We start from the raw sequence: 13,248 nt of genomic DNA on the forward strand, positions 1-13,248 counted from the left end.
GGCGCTTTGGAAAACTATATGAAATTTCAAATTTGACCTCCCGAATGCACCAACTAGATTCACTTTCCCATCAAACAAGATACTGTTGAAGAAAATCGAAGCAGTTTTACAGCAGATTTTAGAAATCGAGTGAATATCCAATGTTGTAAAAATTTGAATTTCAAACGATCATAAAAATTTAATTTGACTTTCTTATGGATATTTTTTGTTTGATAAAGGTAGATAATCTTATAAGGAATCTTGTATTACATTTTCATATCTTAGATTTAAAAAGAAAAATGTTTATGAATTTCTAACTAGAAATAATTTGCAAATTTTCGTGATTTTTCCATATTTTGTCATTTATTGAACTTTAAATGCTTATAAAAAAAAACTGTGACTAACGATTTTTAATATTTTTCATCTGCCTTTGAAACAATATACTAGGAGCCTTCTATTAAATTTTCAAGCTTTTTTATCCAACAAATAAAATTTTATTGATATTTTTAGAAAAAAAACTAAAAAAAAATAGAAAATGAAAATGTCCGTAAAGAACTCAAAATAAATCAAATTATTTTGAAAATGTTATGGTGTATAGAAAATGCTAAGATAAACATTCAGTCAAAATTTCATGTATCTACGGTCATTTTTTTTAATGTTACACCAAAAACCAAATTCAATTTTGTGAAAAATCGATTTTGCGTAAAAATTCCCGTTTTTCCTTAATTTTTCTTTTGTTTTTCCCGGCGCTTTTGAAAACTACTGGGAAATTTAAATTTTGACCTCCTCAATGCACCAACGATATTCACTTTCTGATCGAACAAGATACTGAAGTTGAAAATCGTAGCATTATTTCGACAACTTATCGTGTACACAGACACAAAAAAAAAAATAAATAAAAAAAAAACACACATCATTGTAAAATCAATACATTCATCGTTCCACTCAGAATCTAAAATTATTATATCTCCATATGACCATATCAGAGTTTTATTGACTTTAATAAATAAATAACTTTACAAAATAGCTATATTTTAGTAATTTTGAAAAATTGAAAAAAAATCAACCATTTTGAAAAATTTTTTTTTAAATCATTATAAAAGGGCTATTAGTAATATTGGGGTAATATTATATTACAATTCATATATTATTATTCAATTTTGATATATTTTCATTCATTTTTTTCGGGGCTTTTTTTTCCTAGTGTGGGACTTTTTTTCCGATTACCATATAATATGTGTGAAACGGGGTTCACCACCTATGTACCAACAAAAACAAAATACCGCAACAGACTTGATGCCGAACCTAATATTAGAATACAAATTTCATCAATAAAGCCCAATAATTAAGAATATATTTTGTAATAATAAGATGTAATTTCACTCATCTCATTAAAATTAAAATTTAGAAGTCTTGTTATTGTCTGCTATTCAAAATATTTTTTAAGTTAAATACAGAATAGTGTGTACACATTATTATTAAACGAAATTATTATAATTTTTATTGCAAATAATACTTACATAAAATGACACATTAAAACTATTGAAATAAAGTATGGGTTCTAATTTTCAAGCTATAATAACTTATTGTTGAAAAAAAAAGTAGGGGTTCCACAATAAAAGTGGACATAAAATAGGGTTCCACGGATAAAAAGTTTAAGAAACGCTGCCCTACAAATTATACGAATGGGTACAGTGGCGAATCCAGGGGGTGGGCAAAGGAGCATTTGCCCCCCCCCCCCCAACACCGTAGTTTTCCTTTGTTTTACACTGTGTTTATCCAATTTTGTAGCCAATTTTGCAACTTTTTGTACTTTTGCCTAACCCTCCCCCTGCCCCTCCCAAAATTAATCCCTGGATCCGCCACTGAATGGGTATACCAACATAAAAAATTAATTTATATATTTTATGAAAAAAATGTATTTTTATGTTAAAAAATTATCGTATAATAATTATTGTGCGGCTCAAATATTATTGTATAGCTCCAAAAAACTTAACATTATTCATGTTCTATAGGATATACACTAGTCTAAACTCATTTTTTTCAAAAATGTACTTATAACATTTTCAAATTAAGTTCTAGCAAATAATAAATAACTGTTAAAAAATGTTTGTTTACTGTGGTTTATTGAATATTTAATTTGTGGCTCTGTAAGTGTGTATCATGTAAAAAATATAAATGAAAATATCTCATCAACAATTGTAAGTTGTTCACTTGTTCATTATCACGGTATTCGATTATAGGTTGTATTATAATTATTTAGATTCAAAATCTGAATGATTCACATTATGATTATTTATTTATGACGACGATATACACTGTAGAGTGTAAACTCTTTTGAATCTATCTTTGATAAAATATTACGAGTAGTCTCAATATAAAAAAAAACAAAGGTTCTGCAATCTGAATATTGATTTAATTGTTAAATTTTAAATGTTAGGTAGTACATGGTTTTACATAAATTGTCTCATTATTTTAATTTCCAACATATACCTAACCTAAGTTTAGAAGTTATTAGTGAGCCCCATGACAAAATAGATTCTATTTTGTCATGGTGAGTCCTACCTTAGGCCTAAGCCACGATTTAAGATAGTATAGTACTATCTTAAATCGTGGCCTAAGTAACTTAGTTTATACCTATGTCTATGATTTTAATGGTATTCCATGTAGGTATGTAAACAACTAGATAGCGTGTAACTTATGGCAGAATTTTGATATTGCGATCATCTATTCATGCCTTGTGGTTTGTCCAGTAATGTTTACACAATCGGACAATCCTGTGGGTACCTGGCATGACAAAATATAAATTATCTATTTTATCATTGTCTCCGAGTCCAGACCCCCCCCCCCCCACATCACTGGTATAAAATAATAAAATGTTCCACGCATATTGTATTTCCGTCCTATACAAACGTACAACATATAGTTAATTTATGTTCAACTGTTCCAATTTGTATTTATGTGTATTGTAGTGAACTTTAATATTAGAGGAACTTGATCTATTATACATCTAGATAAGAACATTAACTGTGTTTTGTCGCGAGTTTTTTATAGTATTTTAATTTTTTTTTGGGAGTTGTGTGAATTTTTAGGCCCTAATTAAAATATTATGTATAGGTACTTGGATACTAATTTCTGCATACATTTTTAGAAGAACTTTTTCTCTTTTATATTTTGAACGAATCGATGCCTATTATGCCTATTATTATTAGTAGAAAATAAATCACTCGTGGTACCTAATAATAAATAAATTATAAAATATTTTTAGAAATAGAGGTTGTCACATCGTCTATGCTCAGAATCGATTTTCGTATGCAATGATTTTCTCTGAATTCAAATTCAACACATCCATTACAGCGACCTATTTAATGACGAGGTACACTCAAAACCTACTTCCACTACAGTACTACACACATAGTACCTACAGTGCAGCAAAAAAAGGCCCTGATTTTTGCTTTTTTAATGTTATACTCGTAACTGGTAAGTCGTCGTATAATACAATGTAGATATATATATTGTTCCTATATAATTATAATGTTGGTAATTTTAGTTTCGCTTCTGCTCCCGAGTTGAAACGTAGGCACCTATTATATAGCAGTGTCGGGAAATACCAAATAGTAAATATACAACTGGTATACATTTTGATTTTTAAACGCTCAGACAATGTGTAATCATATGCTATTATCATTATAATTTAGAAATTATAACATGTGTCAAGTAGGCAGTGCCTTACAATAGTGGATGTGTCGTTTGTTAATGTTGTCAGTTTTTTTTAAAGCAGTGTTTACATGTTCTTTTTTGTTAAAAGTATATGCATTGCAGTCTGCAGCGTCACAGTTATATTTTTTAGTCAATAAATTTGTTTATCTAATTATTGTTATATTATATTTGGTCCCGTTTGGTTATAGAAATGTTTTTTTCTTCTTTTTACAGATATTTTAAAATATTGCGTTAATTACATATTATAGGCATTGTCAGTGTTCGTGTTAAATGTACTTATATGTTACGAGCTAAGAAGGAAATCATAATGCCCGATTTTAGAGGTTATTAATGTTGGAAAATTCTACATTGTGCTCAATAACCAAATAATAGTGATCCAAGACAGGTCAAATATAGATAAAATATTAAAATTAGTAAAACAAAATATGTTCAAATAGAGTATCTACCTACCTAGTATTAGTATTTGATTGTATCAAAACCAACAAATTACAACCCAATAGGTAATATTATTTTGAAATTATTATATGAACCATTTCAACGACTTTTAAAATAAGCAATTACTATAAAACATTAAAATGAAACCAGTGGGTAATACAAAATTTGACTAAATACATTACACAAATTATTATTATAACTATATCTACTACGTATATAATAGTAGCCAGTAGGCTATATAATAGTAGGTATAATTTATAAGTAGTACTATCTATAGTACCTAATTGAAGTTATTATTTATTTATTTTTATGAGAAACACCATATTATATTGTGACTTTTAAAATGAGAAATGAACCTAAAATATTAAATTTGATTTAACAAACATAATTTGTATCAATACAAACTGTTTATTTAATTGGCTACCTACTAATTCTTAAACTCTATTATATAGATATAAGGCGGTTGCCCATAGGCTGTTCACATACATTACACATTTATACATATGTGGTATGCCGCGGTATACTTATTCAGTTATACTGCAGGGTTTTAGAGTGCTACAGACTATTATATTATTATATATTTATATACCGTACCTATACCTATAATTTATACGAACCGAAAGGAAGACGCGTGCCGTGTAACGGAATTATTATTGGTCGTCAGCAGCTCTTGTCCAACACGCGACAGCAGCATGATATCATACCCTCCTAATAGGTGCCTATTGTGTGTATAATATATTATACGGTTATACGGTGGGTTTATTAAATATTTATAAGTATTATATTTATACATAGATACATCTGCACGAAATGCGTATTTTACCATTTATATTTCAGGCATAATAATATTATAATATGCGATCGGATGGTATACAATATACATACATATATACATAATGTATAGTTGCGTTGACATTAAGGGTAGATGTTAAGCCTTTATAGGAGCTATTCGTATCCCGTAGGCAGTAGATAGGTATTGAATTAGGTAGGTACCCACAGCAATATTGTGAGAAATTATTAGAGGCCCCGCCGACATAATAATTTATTGGTCCATCAGTCCGTCACAATGTCTTTTTTTCTCGATTCATTATAATGTCGAACGTAGTACGTATATAATATTTCATTATTTCTTAGTTTATAGGTATCTGGTATACTAATATAAATAGATATATAGTAATATCTAATAAAAGTTTAAAATCATATACACGATATACAAATAAAACACTAATGCTACTAAAGATTAAAAAATAATTTATCGATTGCTCTGTGATAAAAGGTGGCTACAGCATAGACATTTAAAACAACTAGATAGCCGACTACAGGATAATATTGAAGTCAACCGCCATAATATGCCAACAGGGCAATGTTTACAAAATCGCATGATTGATATTATTGATATATATTGATTTATTATCAGATATCAGTGTCTTATCTATTGAGTTATTATGTAAATATTGCCCTGTTGGCATATGGCGGCCCGAATTCAACATTCTTATGGCAATGTAATATATAGTCGGCTATCTAGTTGTTTTATATGTCTATATGGGCTACAGCTATAATAATCAGTATTTGGCACGATTAATGATAGTATGGTTGCCCAACGAATCTAGAAAAGTGTCTACCGAAATGAATCTCCATTATCAGTATTAAACAGTTGGGAACTTACGCTCTAGCGCTTATTTGTTGTAGTGACACTAAATGCAATTACCTTTCAAATGTAAATTGTAGTTCCGTGATAGCCACTATGACATATAAGCGCTAGTGCTTAAGTTTCCAGCTGTTTAATTTAACTTTAATACTGATTATAGAGATTCATTTCGGTAGACACTTTTCAAGTATAAGAATCATACGTCGATGGGCAACCATACTATCCATCTATTGGCGATCAAAAGCTTATCAATTTACAGGCCAGCAGGGGGTGGTCTGAAACGGAAAAATAACATATAAATCACGAACTACTACATGTAGTAGTTCGTGATATAAATAATACACAGCGCGCCCGTTTCAGCTTATCAATTTGACAGGTATTTGGTAATCACTAATAATCAGCGTTATCGTGATGATAATATTACAGGTGATATAATATAGTGGCAGCGTTATTTGTGAATTCGATTTATATAAATGAATCATAATAATGTAGCTAAGCAATATAACGCAGGTATTAAGTTCAATAATAATAAAAAAAAAAATAAAAATACCGATTAACTCAATGACTATTATAGGTACAAAATATGTAGATATATAGATCCTAGGTTTTAATTATTCACTATAATAATTTATTTATAGGTAGGAACCTACCTATCTATCCATACATAATATAATAAACATAACTTTTTAATTTAATATTGATGCGTTCAGTAATAATTAAATTATTTTGTGATGTCATTTTGAAGTGCATGCTAAATACAAAATGTATTATGCAACGTTCATTATTAAATCAAGGTAGATAAATTATTTAGTTTCTGTTTATATTGACATTAATGGTAATTATACGTGGAAGGCACATAAAAAGTTGGATGTTATAATATGTATGCTATATGCATTATATGAACACTATTTATAGTGGGAAATAATTTTTCTGCTATGGAAACAATGTTTGGAATATGATTTGAATGAATCTAAATTTCCACGGAATAAATGTTTGATGGACGAATAAAAGGCACGGAATTCATAGCCAATGCGTCGTTTAACTATGAATTATACATTTATAAGAATGTATTTTTTTTTAAATAGCAAATAGTTAAAATCATAATTTTGAAATTATGAGAACTGTGTAGCAAATGATATACTACGAAATTTAATACTTACAGAAATGTTTCATATTTTCATGGAATGGTGTTTTTTATTTGATACATTTTTACAAATTTGTATGGAAACCATTTTAATTGAATACTTTAAAATCAACCCTTACTTTCTACATAAGTTATCATAAGCTAGTTTTTGAAGGGGTTTTATAATGAAAATTTAAAAGATATAAACGGAATAATATGTGAAACTGTTTTTCATGTGAACGCACACCATGTCCATTCAAATAATCAGCAGTATCCAAAATTGTAAAATGAATATGGCTTTATCTGTGATATTGAGTTTTTATTCTAGTTCTACACATTTTTATGAAATATAAATAAAAAGGGTACATCGTACATCATAGTTAAAGTTCTCCTCAACGAACTTTACAAATTAAAACATTCTATTATAATAGTGTATGGACACTGAATAATAGGGTTTGTTTGTGCAAAACATGTTTTTTCGCTTGAAATATGGACAATAAAATAATGTTTGAGGAAACGTGAGATCAAATGACAGATATTATAGTAATAAAATCTCACAATAAAACGAGTGAAATTAAACATGCCGGGTATGTTATTAATTATTATATGTATATTATCATGTTTAAGATATTATAATTAATAAAAAGATTTATTTTTCAATTTTGAATTTCTATATTTCCAGCAATCAGAATCGGGTGACGTAAAATCTTGGGCAATATTCCTATAATGTAGGGAGCGGGGAAGCATCTTTTAAAATTTGTTTTGCTATTCGATAATTTTCTATGACATGCAATATTATTGGTACAGGTAACTAGAGGCAAATTAATTTTTGCCTATCTGTCAATAAATGTCGCTTTTAAATTTTTATTTTTACATTCGTTAAAATAAAAAATAACACCGAAAAGCACATAATATGGTCGCTAACTACTAGAGAGTATAAATAATATTTATCTTTAATTGAGTTTGATTGTTTATTTTAAAGATATTTATTGAGTTAATTAAATAATACCTGGGTAATTAATTATTTTGTTGAAGTTTAATTTTTGTTATCTTCAATAACAACTATTTGGTAGGTATACATTTAAAACAAAATATAAGTTAGGTACATAATTACTTTAGCTATTACCAACTGTATTATTGTTCAGTTATAGTAGACGTAAATAAAATATATTATTAACCTAACATGAGGTACACAAATTGTATTTCATTAATACATTTTAAGTTATCAACGGACAATAATATAATGTATGTCTAAAATGTTTTAAATTATATAGTTGTAAATATAAAATATTCTTATTATATATAATATATATATAGTATATTTAATAATATTAAAATCCATTTTTTAATAGGGATTGTTAGAACTTAAGTTTTCTCAAACTTGAATCATATTTGAACTTTAAATCTTGATGAATTTATAAAATTTTGAAAACAAACATTTTTTAAATAATATAATAGAAGTAAAACAGTATTATAACCTATTAGTGGATATTACCTAACCTAAAAAATGAAAATATTAAAATTAATCTGCTGTCATACTCAATCATTTTGAACTTGATTATGTTCGAAGTCAAACTAATCAAACTTTGCCATTGTTCGAATTTCAATTTTAGTTTACATTTTTATCGAATTTCAAACTGTTCGAATTTATTAAAGTTCAATGTGCTAGAGGTCCATTGGAAGAGTTCGAGAAGGCATCCCAATATAGTTGTTTCTTTACAAGGGCAACATTCCCATATTCCATATAATAAATATATTGTACAAAAATAAATCTATTTCAAAGCTCTTAAAAGAAAAACCATTTTATACATTTTATTATTTGTTTGTTGTATTAAACACTGTAATAATTAATGAAAATTTGTACTATGTAAGCGTTGTTGTTAACTACCTATATTGTATTATTTTATTAATTCATTGTCAATTTAGCATTTTCTATTTCATAATTATCAGTTTACCGCGGTCCGTCACAAATTATGATTGTAATACATAAAAAAAAAACAGTAATTACTAGTAGTATTTACTATTCGTCAAAAATATATCTGTTATCTCAGCCTATGTTATATACTTTCAAATGGTATCATCGTGTCAGATCTCATAATGATTCATCCCGGTTCATATTCAAAGAAAGTATTATCACGAATTTTTTTTTAATTTCTAGTCATGCTTTTATCTATTATGAATGTTTTCCATCCGAATAAATATTCTGTAGAAATATACTATTACGTTAAAATATTTTTCTGCAAATTTTTGTTCTGTTATAGTTTCAATAAAAAAATAAACATAATATCTATCACGTTAAAAAAACGTCACGGCATCTCGTAAATAGTATCAGTCACAAAAAACTTAGAATCATAATAATTTGTAGACAAATACTTTACGTGATATTTCGTTTCTATATTAAAATATTTTCCAACACTTTATAGCCTTCTATTACTCAGCTATAATTGTGGTGAATAAAAAATACATTGCATGGATCGCTGACCGTTATATGCTATAAATAATTGTATAAGTACCTACATTAATTAATTATATTAATAAATATTTTAGTTTTTTACTTAATATTTATCGGTCGTAATATTTTTATTAGTTTGACATTGAAACTAATATAGGTACAATGTAACTGCTGTATCTACCTATCGAAATATAAACGAAGATATTATAACAATATTATGCACGCCGATATCGTAGCCAACTTTCGGTATATACTACGATTTAAGATATTATATCTTAAATCGTGGTATATACCAATCGTATTATTTCAGGGGCGTGCTCACGGGGGGGGATGAGGGTGTCATATCCCCCCCCATGAACTTTTTTTATGCATTTATGTTTTATGCATCAAACAATTTCTAAACACAATATAATGTAATTTAGGAAATGGCTAAAGTTATCAGCTTAAATCTATCGGTGAAAAGAATTACAAAAAGACAAACCAATCGTGCAAATCCTTTTACAGATTCTGATAATAATAAAATATCAGACATAAATGTTGAACATTATTATCGAACTACAATATTTATTCCATATTTGGATTTCTTTATTGCACAATTAGAAGAAAGATTTACTGCACACAAAACAATTTTTAAAGGTTTTTCTTTTTAACTAATATTTAGTACTAATTATAATTTTTACTAATTTATAAATTTAAATAGGATTTGAGACTATTTTTTCAAAAAAATCAGTTCTTAAATGCAAGTGAAATTGAATCCTTTAAAAATCTGGCAGAGTTTTATTCACCGCATGTAAATAAAAACAACAGTTTGGCTGAACTGAAAATATGGCGAACAAAGATATTGGACAATTCTGAAGTCATTAAAACTGGCCTAGATGCTCTTCAACTCTGCAGTTCCTCTATTTATACAAATTTGAATAAGTTACTAAAAATTTTATGTGTCCTACCCGTTTCAACATCCACCCCAGAAAGAACGTTTTCAACATTAAAGAGGGTGAAGACATACACTAGAAACTCAATGCTTGAAGTACAATACTCTTTAACTTATTAGTTTAACCGACATTTAATATTTACTTGCATTTTATTTTAGGACCGTTTGAATGGATTAACGTTGTTGGCAGTACATAAAGATATTAGCATTACTCCAGATGAAGTCTTGGATGAAATGTCTATGAAGCCAAGAAAACTTGAACTTATACTTTAGGTCTTTAGATCTATACTTTTTTATGTCCGATTATATAAAATAAAATATTTTATAAAATGTTAATTTTGAGTATGTTTAGCTCTATATCTAGTATTATATCATAATATAATATATATCAACCTACTTCTAAAATATCAATAAATAAGAACATTTTGTGTATATGACAATAAACAAAACAAGATACAGTTTATCCCCCCCCCCCTATTAGAAAAAGCTGAGCACGCCCCTGATGCTCATTTGTATGCACTTTTTGTTCATCCTACCGATCGACCAATAATAGTGCGATAATATTTTAGAAAACTGATCGAAATTCGTTATAATGCTTATTCTCGACATCAATCAGTCCGCATATATCTTAAGACTTCTGATTTGAAAATTCCTAAATTAAAAAATATTCAAACCAAATGTATAGGCGTTGGTGGGGGGGGAGGGGAGGGAAAGGTGTGTGAAATCGGAAAAAATGTACCGACCTATAAATCTCGAGAGTGGAACGAATTCAAATCAGTTTTCAAAAGCGTGTTATCGCATTACTATATTATGTCGGTCAAAAAGGTCGGTGGTAGGCGCATATTATGTACTTACTATATTATTATTTTGGCTAAAATAACACTGATCGCCTGCTGTAGCTCCAATCCCCTCGAAGCGATACGCACCACGTAAACACCTACCTGCTGCAGCCCATACACGCGGATATCAAAATATAATAAATTGTACATTATTATTATTATTACGTGCAGGTGGCAGGTATAAGAGACGTGCTGACCGCCGACGCACGTCCGCCGCCACCGCCGCAGCGGGACCATCGAGCGTCTGTCTTTGGTATATACCACTCCTAAGTCCCGTCGTGTGTTTGCGGTGGGCACCGCCAAAGATTTATTTATATATATATATATATTATTATTATTGTTATAATGTGTTTCGCAGAACCCGTGTCCGGCGAAGCTGCGCCGCCGTTGTTTAAAGGGGATGCGCGACTCGGTGCAGGTATATAGGAAACGGTGCGACGACGAAAGAGTCACTATAGGGCGGTGCAGGGTCGGTGCACAGAAATGCGTATATAATATAAACTACGTGTAAACTTATATATAACGTGATTTTTATACCGTGACACTCGAGCGATCGGGCCCGAGAGCAAATATCCGCAAATCGGATTAAAATACGAAACGGTCTTAGGTATCTATATAATATTATTATAAACGCAGCATTATGCGGCGCGCCACTCGGCGGGACGCATTTGGGTATTTTATGGGTATCTCTGGTATATCTGGTATATCGTCGCAAGTGATATTGTACACGAATAAAATGCGTAAACCCTCTTGTGGCAAATGTCCCGCCGTTTGCGCTTTCTCTTTATATAATTTATTTTTTTTCAAGTCTTTTTTTTTCTCAGAAATGCCCGCCGCACCGTTATTGTTTATTTGTGTTTTATATAATATAAATTAAGTATATATCCGGAACTGCATGCGGGTGGAAAAACTCCTCGTGTGGGTAGGCCGGTAGGTGGTATATACCTATAGGTAGTATATGCGAACGTATTATTATATACCTGCGGCGCTCGGTCGTATATTAAGTAAATCGTCCTAAAAAAATAAAGTGCCAATATAATCAAACGTTTGTGTAGAACTACAAATATTGAAACGGGCCGCCGATGGTATATTTTTCCGCTTTTGATGTTATATTATGCCCACATAAAATATTCCATCGGATGTATTTACTTTCTTGTAATGAAACTATATACGGTGTATATATATCGTTAAAACGATTTGTACATCTATATAGAGACTATAGTACAGTAAACATATTTATACTTACACATACAATATAGTCAGTGGTATTATAATGGAGTACTATATGCAATCTATATATATTTATTACAAACAGATGGAAACTTATTTTTTTCTACATCATCTCATGATACTATGTCTTGTATTGACATAGCCTTTTAAAATAAATAATTTGTGTTTTTAAATCAACATTAAAAAACCTTTGTATTGATTTCAAGATATTATTCATATTTTACTTTTATTATGTTCTTAATGGATTTTAAAACTGAAAAGTAATCTTACTGTTTAAAATGTCAAATTCCAAAATAACATGTAAAAAATAATGCAGGACCCTTGTTTGATACAAAAAATAATAATAAATTACTTTCTTAAAAAAAATTGAATTGTACAACTTAATATAATGTAAATCTAATGTAAATATCAGTCCATATACCCAAGACTCCATTGATCCAAATCCAAACTATTTAAATAATTTTAAGCTAACAACTATGTAATCGGTGCCGTCGTGCCGAGACAATAATGATAATAAAAATGTTTATTTATTGAAACAAATGATTGAAATCTTAAATTATATCTAGTATATATTATGCGTAATAGTGTTGTATGATGAAATAATTTTTTTCTTATATATGTATTATTTGAAGTGTGATTAAGTTTTTAGAATTAAGAAATTAGAAGGTATAATGTAATGATTAAATTCAAAAATTGCAATGTAGGTACATGATTAATTTTTTAAATCATAAAAATATATTCTATGCTCAATGGTGCTGCGAAAAACGTATAATATGCTCAATCGCGTTTTCCCGGTCTACTTTGTATTGTATATACTTATACGAAAATACTATTTTTTTTTTTTTTGTTTTTGGGTTGATACCTCCCCATAAACAGGGTAAACACATGTGG

Source organism: Acyrthosiphon pisum, chromosome A1, assembly GCF_005508785.2.
Source record: "Acyrthosiphon pisum isolate AL4f chromosome A1, pea_aphid_22Mar2018_4r6ur, whole genome shotgun sequence".
Taxonomy (NCBI): Eukaryota; Metazoa; Arthropoda; class Insecta; order Hemiptera; family Aphididae; genus Acyrthosiphon; species Acyrthosiphon pisum.